This window comes from Egretta garzetta, unplaced genomic scaffold (genome assembly GCF_000687185.1).
Source record: "Egretta garzetta isolate BGI_Z169 unplaced genomic scaffold, ASM68718v1 scaffold24, whole genome shotgun sequence".
Taxonomy (NCBI): domain Eukaryota; kingdom Metazoa; phylum Chordata; class Aves; order Pelecaniformes; family Ardeidae; genus Egretta; species Egretta garzetta.
Window position 1 is genome coordinate 1,586,097 of NW_009259494.1, and position 13,850 is coordinate 1,599,946.

Genomic DNA, 13,850 nt, shown 5'->3' on the forward strand with positions numbered 1-13,850 from the left:
GGAGGGGCCCGCCAGCGGGCGGGGTGTCCGTCAGCCATGTCACCCTCTCGGCCGTGAGCCCCGTCAGCCATGTTTCCCTCGACCCGCCCTGTCCCCCCCGCCAGAGGTGTCCCCCTGTCAGCCCTGTCCCTTCTGTCAGCGGTGTCCTCCTGTCAGCCATGTCATACCCCTCACCCCCTTTAGTAGTGTCTCGCCTTGTCAGCCGTGACTTCCTTGTCAGCTCTGTCCCCTCCATCACTGGTGTCTCCTCCCGTCAGCCATGTCCCCTCCATCACTGGTGTACCCCTGCCAGCCGTGTCCCCCTGCCAGCCATGTCACCTCCATCACTGGTGTACCTCTGCCAGCCATGTCACCCCCTCATCAACCACGTTCCCTCATGCCAGCAGTGTTCCCCCGTTAACAGTGCCACCCCATCGGCCATGTCTCACCCGGCAGTGACATCCCCCATTAGCCACATCCCCTCAGGGCCAGCACCCGCCACTTTGCCAGGCGCAGGAGAACAGCCCAGGGCGCCATCAGTGAGATCCTCCTTCATCATCCCCAAAACGGGCCCAGAGGCATGGCTGCGCTTGGTGCCTGGCCCCCTGCAGAAAACAACCTTCATTTTGATCCAGGATGCCCCACTTCCCTGTCACTGGCTGGGTGAGTACAGTGAGCCACGTCAGTTCACTGAGCACCTTTCCCCCTGCAAAGGATTTTACAGATCTTCCATAGTTAAGTGGGAAATTAAACATTTTTTTCACCAAGAAGGCAGTCAAATGCTGGAACAGGGGCCCAGAGCGGCAGTAGGATCTCAGCCCTTGGAGACAGTCAAAACTCAACCCAACAAGCCCCCAAGCAACCAGCCCTGTCAGGGCAGGAGGATGGACCAAGGATGTCCCAGGGGACCAACTCAATTCCATGAGTCCCTGGCCTTAGAGGCAGGAGCTGCCTGGGGTGGTACCTCCTCCAGCAGACCTGTTCTCAGCTCAGTCCTTAACATTCCCTGCGCTGAGCTGGGCTGCCCCGACAGCATTGCCTAGAAGGGCTGCTGAAATCTTGAACATCTCTTCTGCAGGGGGGAATATCCCTCCTTTGAACGAAGCTCCGCTGTGCCCTGGGAGCCACTTGCCCTGGAGCCATAGGCAATTTTTTTGTGGTGATTTGGGCTGGGGCCAAGGAGTACTCAAAAGATAAAAGTCAATAACCTTGAACTTAGCATAGTATTCCTCAGGCTAGAGAGCAGTGGCCTGGTGCCAGCAAGCAGGTACAGCCGATTCTGGGATCCTTGGTGTTTTCCGTGGTTTAATGCACTCCCTGGGAGCATTGCCTTGCTGTACGCTGAAGGAACTGCAAACCCATGGACTGGTGAGCATCGTCTGCCACTCCATGCAATGTTCTTCTCAGCAAAGAGGACAGAAACAGTTCTTCTACAGACAAAAGTGGCTGGTCCTGGTGTGTCTTTTCTGTGAAGAATGCTCCCTAGTTTCGCCGAGCACATCCATGCTGTGGCTCCCCGCTCTGGTGTTAGTCTGCTGGCTGCACACACTGCTTGAGGGCAAAGTCTCTTCTGTGGCTCCATTTGGGAAGACATAGCTGGTTTCCTCCAAAATGAAGTTCAGCAGTAATTCAGATGATAACTCCCTTCGTGGGCTGTGTTCTGTGGGCAGCATCACTCCAGAGATGCTCTCTACACCTCTCCAACATGACCTCAGCAGGCTTTACACCCCAAATAGGTCAACCACCCTCACACCACACTGCAGCACCTGTAATAAAGCTTCCTCAGCCATATGCTATGAAATCACTGTCCTAGGAAGCTGCAGCTCGGCATCATTATTCATTTGTTATTAACCAAAAAATCACAGGAAGGCATAGTTAGACCTTGGCGTGCAGGGGCTCAATCTCTACTAGTAAGCCACATGGATGTAGGCCAAGTCTCCGACACAAGCCCACATCCATCCAGATGCCCAGTTTTAGCATGTTGCCTATTGGAGTTTCACCCTGGGACCACCAGGCCCTAAGCCCAGGCTCAGTCCATGGGTAGACGTGGCATGGATACAGCCAAACTTTGCAAGGAGTTTCCCTCCTCCGATTTCTCTATTACAAAAAGGTGGTTTTGAACAAAAAGTCAGTTTGGCCCTGCAGCCTGGACACCCTGGCATGGGTAGTTTTGAAGCTCCCCAGGAGCTACGGGAGTTGCACTCCTCCAGCACTCCCCTTGGAGTCGTGGTCCAGGCACAGCCCTATGATTTTTAGGATACACGTGGCACATTGTTTAACAACCCCAACCTGAAAGCGCACTGTGAATGGGGACAACCCCAAACTTCTAAAGTCCTTCAGAAGCCACCTCACACTGAATGTTTTCTATTACAAGTTGCCAGTCCTTAGTTTTAGCAGACACCGTCTCAAGGATTTTGCATTTACAGACAGAGCCTTGTGTCTCCCCACTGCCAGGCAGGGGCCTGTAGTTCACCCCTCTGCTGGGAAAGTGCTTCATGGCTTTCCCTGCCATGGGATGGGTGCCCCAGTGCCAACGAAGAGGCGGTTTGCAGATCTGGGAGGTACCCTCTGGTTTCCTTCCCATTGGCCTTTTGCTTTTAGCGATTTGTCGGGCTGAAATTCCCCGCCAGGCTCAGTGACAGCATGATTTCTCTCCAGCAACTGTTGCCTGCTGCGGGCAGAACATACTGAGCCGCAAGGCCGGGGCAGCACCATGTCCCAGCGGCCCGCCAGCTGTCCTCAGGCCAGCACCACCCAGTGTGGGCTGCCATGGCTGGGGGGTTTTGCTGTTGTGCTTCAGCTGTCCACAGCTGCGGTCCAGGAAGCTGCCTGGTGGGGAGCTTGTATCATCCCTCACAACGCACCTGCAAAGAGGAAAACTCAGAAGACCCTCCTGGACACATTTTCCCAGGCTGTATCTCCTCTTGCAGGGCTCTCATAACCCTGAAAGCACCTGTCTACAGGGCTGTGAACCACATAGTTGGTACCACCAGTCAGACGCACCCCCCCATGGCACAAACACAGCCCTCCTCAAACTTTCATTTCAGTGGTCCACAGCTGACATAGGAACATGTGCAGGCCTCCCTCCAGTGATTTTATAGGCTCGGGAAAGGGCTCTTGCTATGTGATCACACTTTGCTATTCCAGCTCCCTCCACCCCAGGGCAACTTGTGTCCAGCTGGGCTCCTGGCTCAGGAGCTGGTGTGTGGTGGGACTGGATGCTGCAGGGTTTGCTCCAAGCTTGGCTCCCAGCTCTCCTCCTGACTTACCAGGACAGCCCTGGAAAATCAGCTGCATTTTGGGGCTTTCATTTCCTCTTCCTGTAAAGGAATAAAAGTACATAATGTCTATTAATGTCTCTTGTAGAAAGTCGGATGGTCAAAAAAAAGATACTGGCCAGGATATGTGGTGCCTTGCTCACGCTGCCTGCTTCTGATACTCTGGAAAAGCTTACTTAGTGCAGCACCTGCAGCTCCGCGGCTGTGGTAGGACTCTTCTCTACACCTCCCCTGATGTGCAAGACCTCAGTCCTAGGGGTGCTGGGGGTGGAGGAAAGAAACCGTAAAATCAGAAAGGCTCTGTGCATCTCCAGCCTTCTGTGTGACAGGCTGAGCAGGAGGCACCCTTGCATGGGAAAGGTGTTAGTCTGGGCAAAGCACTGCTTGGGAAGAGCAGCTGACTTCCCTGGGGGGCTCCAATGGCATCACAGGACATTCTCTTCTGACTGGCCTTATTGCTAAAAAATGTGTGTGAAACACATCCCTATTCACACAAATAACTGAGAATATCAGATACAGAATTGTCAAATCATAGAATAATTTATGTTGGAAAAGACCTTTAAGATCATCAAGCCCGACTGTTCCCCATCCCACCACTAAACTCTGGCCCTAAGCACCTCGTCTGCCCAGTTTTTAAATACCCCCAGGTATGGGGACTTGACCCCTTCCCTGGGCAGCCCCTTCCAGTGCCTGACAGCCCTTGCAGGGAAGGAATTTCTCCCAAAGTCCAACCTAAATCTGCTCTGACACAACTTGAGGCCATTTCCCCTCCTCCCATCACCTGTTCCCTGGGAGCAGAGCCCCACTGTCTCCACCCTCCTGTCAGGCAGTTGTAGGGAGTGATAAGGTCTCCCCTCAGCCTCCTCTTCTCCAGGCTGAACATCCCCAGCTCCCCCAGTCGCTCCCCAACAGCCTTGGTCTCCAGACCCCTCACCAGCTTTGTTGCTCTTCTCTGGACATGTTCCAGCAATGCAACATCTTTCCTGTAGTGAGGGGGTATATGTGGTAGCTGGAAACAAGCAGACCTTTCCTCCCTCCACCTGCTCCCCCTCAATGCTCACTTAATCCAAACTCCCTTCCACTCTAAAATCCATTTGCTGATAAATCCATATGAGTTACCAGTGCTTAAAACCTCCATGCCCCACTGAGTGCATGCTGCCAATGCACCTCGAAGGGTCTCCCCATGCTCCTGACCATCTCTGCTGCCACAAGGACCCTGCTGAGACACATGTCAGGCATGTTGTGGCATGGCCCTTCCATGGGAACACATGCCCAGGTCACCAGGCTGTGCACAGGGAGAGGGTACCCAGTTTGCTTGGGATGAGTCTCTGGTGAGCATGGGCTCTGTGTAGAGGATAATTTGGGTCAGTACTTGGTGCTCTCAGGGTCAGCTGCTTTTGGGACCAGCTCTGAGCGAAACCTATGGAAGGGGCTCTTCTGCAGCTGAATGTCTTTTCTTCTTTGCCGAAATTTGGGTGTGCAGGATGCAGCACTGCAGGAAGGAAGCAACCTGCAGCAGTGGAGGAAGCAACCCAGGAAGGCACAGAGGGATCTGAGCAACATCAAGGTCAGTGTGATGGCTGGGTTCTATGGGCTTGCATGGAGGAGGAGGACAACAAGCCACCTCCTCTCCCCCTGCCCGTCTTCTTATCCCAGGGGCAGCCTGGACCTGGGCTTGGCGAGGCCGCAAGAGGTCTGGCCAGGCCAGTTCAATAGCTTGGTGGTATGGCTGTCAGTGGTGGTAATCAGAGAAGGTGTCATTTTAGCACGGACCCAACCCCTGGTGAACACGTCATGGCACAAAAAAGCCTTGCATGGACCAGGGGCAGGCTTATACCCTGCAGTGGAAAGGGGAAGTTTTCTTCTACTACGGACAGCTGCAAGGGCAGGGAATCGAGGGGAAGAATGAAGGAGCAAAGGGCCTGGAATGAGCCCCAAGTGGCATCAGCAAACACTCCTGGGACCTGCAGAGCAGGCATGAGTGAGGGAGCAGGGTGGGTCTCTGGCAGCAAGGGTCTGCGTATGGCCTGGCCAGTGTTGCCAAAGGGATGTGCTCAAGGTTAGCTACACTAAAACGGACCTGTGGTGCTCATGTCCCCAGCAGGCCCCCATGCTAGCCCTTGCCTGGGAGATGGCACTGGAGGTGAGCTGCGGGACTGCTAGCAGAGGGCTCAAGGCTGGCCAGTGCTACAGGCTCCAACCTGCGCTGCAGGGACAGAACGGAAGGCACTGTGCAGCACCATGACCACCCTCGGACTGTGCCACCAGCATCCCCCTTCTCCCGCACGTGATGGTGCTATGTGGACTCAAGCAGTGTGGATCTCCAGAGCAGCATCCTGGGAGCTGCAAGGCCACAGTGGGCCAGAGGATATGGGGTGGGAGGACGTGGCCAGGCTGTGGATCGTCCTGCTGGGCTTTTCTATGCTAATTTTCAGTACATGGCCAGGCTGGGCAGCCCTTCACTTGCACTGAATGAATCAGCACATAGCGGCAACGGGGGTTAAACACCAGATTGCATATATCTCCCCACTGATGACGCTCCTCCTCTTCGTTGGCTGGAGAGGAAATTTTAATCAGCACCATGATAACAGCCTTTCAGTCCTGCTGGGAGTTATCAGCTCCTTTGTTTGCAAATGTAACTGCTCGATACCAGTACGGCTCTGGGCTCTGTCACAATGGCTCCACAGCCGTTTGGCTCAAGCAGCCTCCCTCCCCTCTGGCTGGCTGCCCCCAGCTATCAGGGTATCGGGATGATAAAACAGGCCAGGTTATGCTGAACACAAAGATCAAGCCTGAGCCATCTCATCCCTGCCTCTGCTGTCACTAGGAGAGCTCTGAATTTCAGGCTCTTTAAAGCTTCAAAGAGTAGCTGGTGAATATCTGAGCCTGGTAATTTAGCCCTCTGCAGAGCATAGACAATATATTCATAATCATTTTACATGTAGATGAGCTAGTAATACAATCAGGGTTGTAAATCAAACCCAGGAGACACGTTACTGCTGTTTGCCTGAGCTTTTTTAGAGATCTAGCCACAAGAAAATGTCTGTCTCCCTCCTAGATGGGGCCAGTTAACCTTATAAAGATGCACTCTCCTCTCACAGCAGCTCATTTGTTTACTTGGGCTCTGCCGGCTGCTGCTATTTTCATTCTGGGAGAAGGGGCCAGATTAGTAAGAGATTTGGTGGAGGCCTGGGCTGCAGGGAAACCGGCTTGGGAGAGTTGGTGCCTTGGTCAGTGGCACATTAGAGAGGTTGGAGTTTAATAACTGGCTTCCCCATGTGGCTTCATAGCTGTCCCCAGGTTTCAGAATATCCTCGCCCAAGCATAAATGTAGCTGCCGCCTTCTGTCCCTGTTGTATTGAGCAGTAAGAGATAGCTGAAGCTCTGGGGCACTTGGTGAATGCAGCCCATGGGGCAGCCGCATCCTGCAGGCTCCTGCCTGCACCTTGGGGAACACAGGCCCATGCAGCCTGGGCGGGCAGGCGGCAGCGACGTGCCCTCTGCTGATGAGCTGCCAGCCATGCAGGCCTGCCGCACCAGGGCCCACCGTGCCAGGCCTGCAGGGACCTCAGCGCCAGCAACGCAGAGTTCTCAGCACCAGTGGTGCAGGGTCTGCAGTGGCAGCAATGCAGGGCACGCAGTGGCAGCCGTGTGGGGTCTGCAGTGGCAGCGATGCGGGGCATGCAGTGGCAGCAATGCAGGGCACGCAGTGGCAGCCGTGTGGGCTCTGCAGTGGCAGCGATGCGGGGCATGCAGTGGCAGTCGTGTGGCATCTGCAGTGGCAGCGATGCGGGGCATGCAGTGGCAGCAATGCGGGGCACGCAGTGGCAGCCGTGTGGGCTCTGCAGTGGCAGCGCAGCAATGCAGGGCACGCAGTGGCAGCCGTGTGGGGTCTGCAGTGCTGGCAATGCAGGGCCCATGATGCCACTAAAGCAGGGTGCATGGTGCCAGTGATGTGGGGGCTGAGATGGCAGCAGTGCAAGGTCTGTGGTGGCAGCAGTGCAGTGACCGAGGTGCCAGCAATACAGGATCCAGGAATGAATTTGCTGCAGCCATGTCTCATGGTGCAGCCCATGGACTGGTGGTGCTGGGTCTCATCCCAGCCATGGACTCAGGGCACATGCACCACCCCTGGCACCATCTGCTTCTGCCCTGCCCACAGCCTGGAGCAGCCAGGAGCTGAGCTGCACCCGGATGTGTCCCCGGTACCCAACAGCAAGAAATCCATTGCCTATCTGCACAGGGGGGGCATGGGGCTGTTGCCCAGCCCTGCACCCTGCTACCTCGCTATGAAATGAAGCTCAGGCAAGGGTGAGGGCTTGTATGTGAGCACAGGAGCATGGCCCACACTCAGCTTAGGGGGTGGCAGGACTGCACCAGTGCTTGGTGGGACCACGAGGGCTGATGACAGTACCCAGTGAAGTACCCTGGCTTGGCTGTGTCTGCCCCATACCACCTGGGGATGTCCGTATGCTGGGAGCAGGATGGGGCTTGCTTTGAGTGAGCAGGACTTGGGGTGGTGCAAAGATGCACTGGTAACCAGGCAGACCTGGGAGCAAAGGAACACGGCTGGAGCAGGGCCTGCATGGAGCTGAGGATGGTGCTGACACCAGAGGGTGGTGCGGTCTCATGCATCCCCAGCACCAAACCCTCTGAGCTGCTGAGGCCTCCGGGCTGCAATCTGGCCCAGGGACTGGCCATTTGCTGCCAAAACCTGTTGGCCCATGCAGCACCATGGGCCAGGTTAAAAGGCAGTGGGTGACTCCTCTGGGAGCTGCTTCCAGCTTCAGTGGGGATGGGCAGCAGCCTGCCCCACCCCAGCCATACCCTCAGGACTCAGGACCCCAAAACTGGGCTCCAGGCTTTGCTCACCCATGGTCTTGGCTGTGCCCTGCCTGGAGAGGGGGAACAACCTCTGGTGACCCAAGGGAGCCACCGACAAATACCCCATGCTGCCACCCACAGGGGGCTTGGGCTCTCTGCAGAGTCAGGCAAATGCTGTGGGCTGTGGGCTGTTTCCTTCATGGCCCAGGATATCACAAAACCACAGGAGCTGCATCTTCACTATAGTTGGTGTCCCCAGGGGCTGTGGCAGGCAGGGGACAGGCAGGGCTAGTAACAGGAAAGGCACTGCTGGAGACATCACTGCTCTGTCACATTTGGAAGAAGAAGACTTGGAGACAGATATTTATTTTTTTCATAGAGATTTTTTAATGTTTATTTTTTTAACAGCCTTCATTTAAATTTTTGTTTTCTACGATAATTCAATGTAAAAACCCCAGTACAATATACAACAGTTCGAACATTTGGAATAAGAAATCCAGCTTGGGGAGACACAGAAGTTCAGCTAGTTTCTAACACAGGTAGTAAATTCCCTCCACCCTCCCCCAAATTCACTAGCCAGGAAGGCATGTGGATGGGAACACTTTACAAACGTCACCCCCACCCTGTCAAGACACTGGCTGCCCTGTCCCTGCCCATACTACAGTGTGATGATCTCTCAGATACATCACCTTGGTAAGGGCAGGGTCCCCTCCATGGGATGGCTGGGAGCCTCCAACATTGCAAGGCAAAGTCCGCAATCAAGTGAGGCCAGCTGGCCTTTGTGCGTGTGATGCGGGATGCTCTGAATGGGCCCCGTGTGTGGGTCCCTCAGGGTACAGGGCTCCCTCGGAATGGAGAAGACACCTGTCCTCCCCTTGGCAGTAGTGCCAGCAGCCCTGTGCCCTGGTACAACCATAAGGTCATTGGAAGGGGATGGCCATGTAGGGATGGCCTAGCCCGTGGGAAGGAAAACAAAGATGATGCAAGAGTCCCTGGCTCTATGGTCTGAGGGGCCATCTCAGGGATTGCAGTCTTTCAGGAAGCCATTTTGGCTTGGCCCATGGTATTCAAGCAGCCTGGGATGGTCCTGCTTGAACAGCTTGGACTGGTCCTGCTCAAGCTACATGGGGTGGTCCTGCTTGAGCAACATGGGAAGGTTCTTCTCCAACTATGTTGGATGACCCTGCTCAAGCAGCCTGGAGAGGTCCTGCTCAAGCAGCATGGGGTGTTCCTGCTCAAACAGCACAAGATGGTTCTGCCTGAGCTGCATTACGGTGGTCCTTCTCAAGCAACGTGGAGTGAGTTTGCTCAAGCAGCATGGAATGGTCCTGCTGGAGTAGCATGGGGTGGTCCTTGAACAGCATGGAGTGGTCCTGTTCAAGCAGTGTGGGATGATCCTGCTCAAGCAGGCTGACGTGGTCCTGCTCAAGAAGCATTAGGTGGCTTGCTTGAGCAGTGTGGGATGAACTTGCTTGAGCAGCTGCAAGTGGCAGGGATGGTGCCTCATGTCCTGCAGCATCCCAAGGACTGTATTCAAAGCCATGTCTGGCCTTTCTTGCCCCTGCTGGAAATCCTCCACTGCTTGGAGGATTCTCCCAAAGGTGTGTGTGCTTGAAGGGATTTCAGGGGGCTCTGGCTGAGCTCTGTGTTCCAAAATAGTTATTGCTAATGCTAAATCGGGACATTGGTGACTTTGACTAGCTCAGTTTTAGAATCTGCCAAGGGCAGAGATCCTCCCACTTCCCCAGTGACCAGTTCCAGCTGCACCAGCCCTGAGGAGAAGTGTTTCCTGATATCCAGCATGAATCTCCCAGCCTGCAAGCTGTGGCTGTTACCTCTTCCCTGAAAGTTCCTTGAGTAGCAGGGATGGGATGGGAGGCTGATTCTCCATCTAACCTAGCCACGCATCCCATTCCCAATGATAAGGGCCCTTCCTGCTTGCATCAGGGATGGCTGTGTCGGAGGTGGCTTTCCTGGGTGGTAAGGGATGGGGAAGGAGGAAGAGAAGGACAAAATAATAGCAGGAGTCAGATGTTCTGGGAGTAAAAGAGTGCAGGGAGGACAGAGGAGAGGAAGAATGGGAGAGGTCAGGTTGGGAGAAGATGGGAGGTCAGGATGGAGTTCAGGGGTGAAGGAGAATGAAAGGACAGTGAGAGAGGGAGGTGTCAGGTAAGGGAGGATGGTTGGAGGTAAGGGAGGATAGTTGGAAGTCAGGAAGGGGTGGAGAGAAAATCTGTGAGGTAGATGGGACACTTGGAGGCTAAGGAGGGATGGGGAGATGGGTAGAGGTGGAGGAGTATGAGGAGAAACAGAGACTGCAGGAGATGAATGACAAGGGATGGTGAAATAATCAGAGATCAGGTATAAGAAAGGACAGGGCAAGAGATAAAAGAGCATGAAAAAGAATGCGGAGCAATGGGAGGTAGAGGTTCACAGGAAGGATAGAGAGACTGAGGTAGAGGAAGAAGAGGCATGAGATGGCGAAGGAGGGAGAAGTTATGGGAGGCGGTGGCAAGTGGAGGACAATGAAGAGGAAAAGAGAGGTTGGAGGAGGATGAGGAAGAGCAGACAGATGGTAGAAAGTGGAGGATGAGGAAGAACAGGCAAACAGTGGGTGGCGTTGGGGTATGGGAAAGGATAGGGGACAGTAGGAGGTGGAGGAGGCTGAAGAAGGTGAGCAAAATGATGGGCAGTAGAGGGAAACAATGAGAGATGAGATGGCAGGTGGTGGAGGACATCTCCCCCTCAGAGGTGGAGATGAAGGAAGGGATGAGACAGTGGGAAATGGACAAGGATGACAGGAGCGATGGAGAGACATTTAAGGGTTAAGAGTAAGGCAAGACTGATGGGCAATGGAGGACGATGGATGAGGAGATGGCGGGAAACAGAGAAGCACAAGGGGGGAGGACTGGAAATGAAGGGGTGAAGGAGGTGGTGGGATTGGGTGATGCTGGCAGCTGGAAGGATGGGGTAATTGTGGGAGGTGAGGGTAGATTTTGGGATGGGGAATTGGAGGAGGATGAAGGAGATGAGGAGATAGGAGGTAGAAGAAGATGAACAAAGACGGGGAAAAGATAAGAAGTGGAGGAGGTTGAAATGGATTGAGGTGATGGTGGGAGTTAATGGAGGATGAGTAGAGATAGTGAGATGCTGACATAAGAAGGAATATGAAAGGAAAAGAGAAACTGGAGGCAAAGCGGGATGAGGATGGATGGGATAGGCTGGAGGTGGAAAAGGAAGAAAAGATATGAGGAGATGGTGGGAGGTGGATGAGGATAAGGAGGAGTGGTATGCAGGTGTAGAGTGGACTGTAGATGAAGGAGGAGCAGGTGAGAGGGATGGGATGCAAGTGTGACAAGAAGGTGCAATATGAAGGGCAATGGAGGAGCACAGGACAGAGGGATGGGAGGTGGTGGGTAATGGAATTGTGCAGGAAGAAGGGATGGGGTGTTGTGGGGGATGGAGAACAAGAAGGAGGGATAGGATGTAACATAGGATGCAGGAGCACAGGAGAGCAGGAGGGGACTTGGTTGGCAATGAAGGAGCATGGCATGGCAGGTAGGGATGGGCCACAGCGGATAACTGAGGAGCACGCTCTGGGAGGACTGTGGAAGGAGAAATGAGATATTAAAGGGGTGGAGGAGAACAGGGAGGGCTGTGAGGTGGTGGGTGACAGCAGAGCACAAGGAACAGGACATGATGGAGGATGCAGGAGCGCAGGAAAAAGGGACAGGACATGGTGACCAATGGAGCAGCACATAAAAAAAGGATGGGACATGGTGGGTGATGGAGGAGTATGGCAGGGAGGGAGAGGACACAGTGGGTGACAGGAGCACAGGAAGGATGGGTGAGATGGGTGGGCAACAGTGGAAGGAGGGGTGGAACATGAAAGATGGAGGTACACAGGAATGGTGGGTGATGGACCATAGGAAGGAGGGATGGGATGGGTGGGTGATGGAGCAGAACAGGGAGAAGGGCTGGGATGAGTTAGGTGTGCGATGAAAGAGCAGAATGGAGAGGGATGGGACATGGTGAGCAATGGAAGAGCACATGAAGGAAGAAAGGGATGTGATTGAGGATAGAGGCTAACAAGGATGAGACATAAGGACACAAGAAGGACATGGAACTGTTGGAACGGGTCCAGAGGAAGGCTACAAAAATGATCCGAGGGCTGGAGCACCTCTCCTATGAGGACAGGCTGAGAGAGTTGGGCTTGTTCAGTCTGGAGAAAAGAAGGCTACGGGGAGACCTGATTGCGGCCTTCCAGTACCTAAAGGGGGCCTATAGGAAAGATGGGGAACGTCTTTTTAGTAGGGCCAGCTGTGTTAGCACAAGGGGAAATGGTTTTAAACTAGAACAGGGTAGGTTCAGGCTAGAGGTAAGGAAGAAATTTTTTACAATGAGGGTGGTAAAACACTGGAACAGGTTGCCCAGAGAGGTAGTGGAGGCCCCATCCCTGGGAACATTCAAGGCCAGGTTGGATGGGGCTCTGAGCAACCTGATCTAGTTAGCAGTGTCCCTGCTCACTGCAGGGGGGTTGGACTAGATGACCACTAGTGGTCCCTTCCAACCCTAAACATTCTATGATTCTATGATGATTCTATAAGGGATCAAAGAGCAGGGACAAAATGGATGGGACATGAAGAATGATGGAGGAGCAAAAGGTTGGAGTCATGGTGGACGATGAAGGACCACAGGGAGGGACAATTTAATGTAGTGAGCCTGGAGGAGGCTGGGACCTGCAGGTGATGAGGGGCACAAGGTCAAGAAGCCATGGGCAGCAATGGGAAAGGGGATGTGGCGTCTGCATGCAGGCTGGGGAAGATGGGATGTGACAGGGGAGGCATAAGAAGCACCAGCAGCACAGGAACAACATGGAGCTGAGAGGAACCCAGCACAGAGTGACACAGCCCTGGCAGCGAGGCTGTGGAGGACCCATGGGTGATGACAGGGAGCCATGGTGGTGTGGCACAGCCAAGGTCACCGCATGGGGATGAAGTCAGGGAGAAGCAGGTGGGCAAGGAGATGACGGGACACTGTGTGTGGGCTGGGCAGCTGGCAGGATGGAGAGACAGGAGCTAGGTGCATCTCCTCATCCATGGGTGCCCCAGCCACCCCACACTCCCCTCCGCAGCGGCACCAGCTCCCCAGACAGGACAGGCATTGCGGTCCCCCTGCCGCAGCCCAGGAAGGCAGCACCAAGGGCACGGGTGAGGGGGTGCAGGGCCTTTATTCATCACACAACAAGCAGGCATGGTACAGGGGTGCAGGACGGGGTGGGCAGGGGGCCCGTCATCAGGGCAGAAGGTGCCCTTCATGCAACTTCAGCATGGGCTGGCAAGAGGAAGCAGGAGGACAGGTCAGGGGCAAGCATGGCTTTGCCCAAAGCTTCTCCCCAGGCCGGGCGCTGGTATGCGGGGAGGATGGGGCCGAATCAGCCACCTCCACACCTCAAGCAGATTTTCCCCATCACCTTTGTGAATCCCCTGCTGGCTTCTGGCCCCGTGGGTAATGCCCAGCACCGCTATTTACAGAGTAAGACAGAACTGACCAATATTACAAATAATTAAAAGGCAGTAAAAATGAGAAACCACATTCCAAAAGTAGAGAGTCTTTAAAAAAAAAAAAAAACCAAACAAAACCAAAACCCCAGTAACCAATGAAAAGTCTAAAAACCACCCCGAAAGAATCTATGTACAACAGATTGCCCGCAGCAGCACTGCGCCCGCCGGGGTGCAAGGACCCGGCTTCTCCGTGGGAGGGCGGGGG

General features: G+C 54.4%; 1 protein-coding gene across 1 annotated transcript in view; it reads right to left on the reverse strand.

Moving 5' to 3' along the window:
• Positions 1-118: 118 nt before the first annotated feature.
• SOGA1 (suppressor of glucose, autophagy associated 1) overlaps positions 119-13,850 on the reverse strand; it is a 44,284-nt gene continuing 30,552 nt past the window's right edge. Inside the window, exon 17 of the mRNA XM_035892905.1 lies at positions 119-129. The gene's annotated coding sequence lies outside the window, so the exon portion shown is untranslated. The remainder of the gene's footprint in view (positions 130-13,850) is intronic.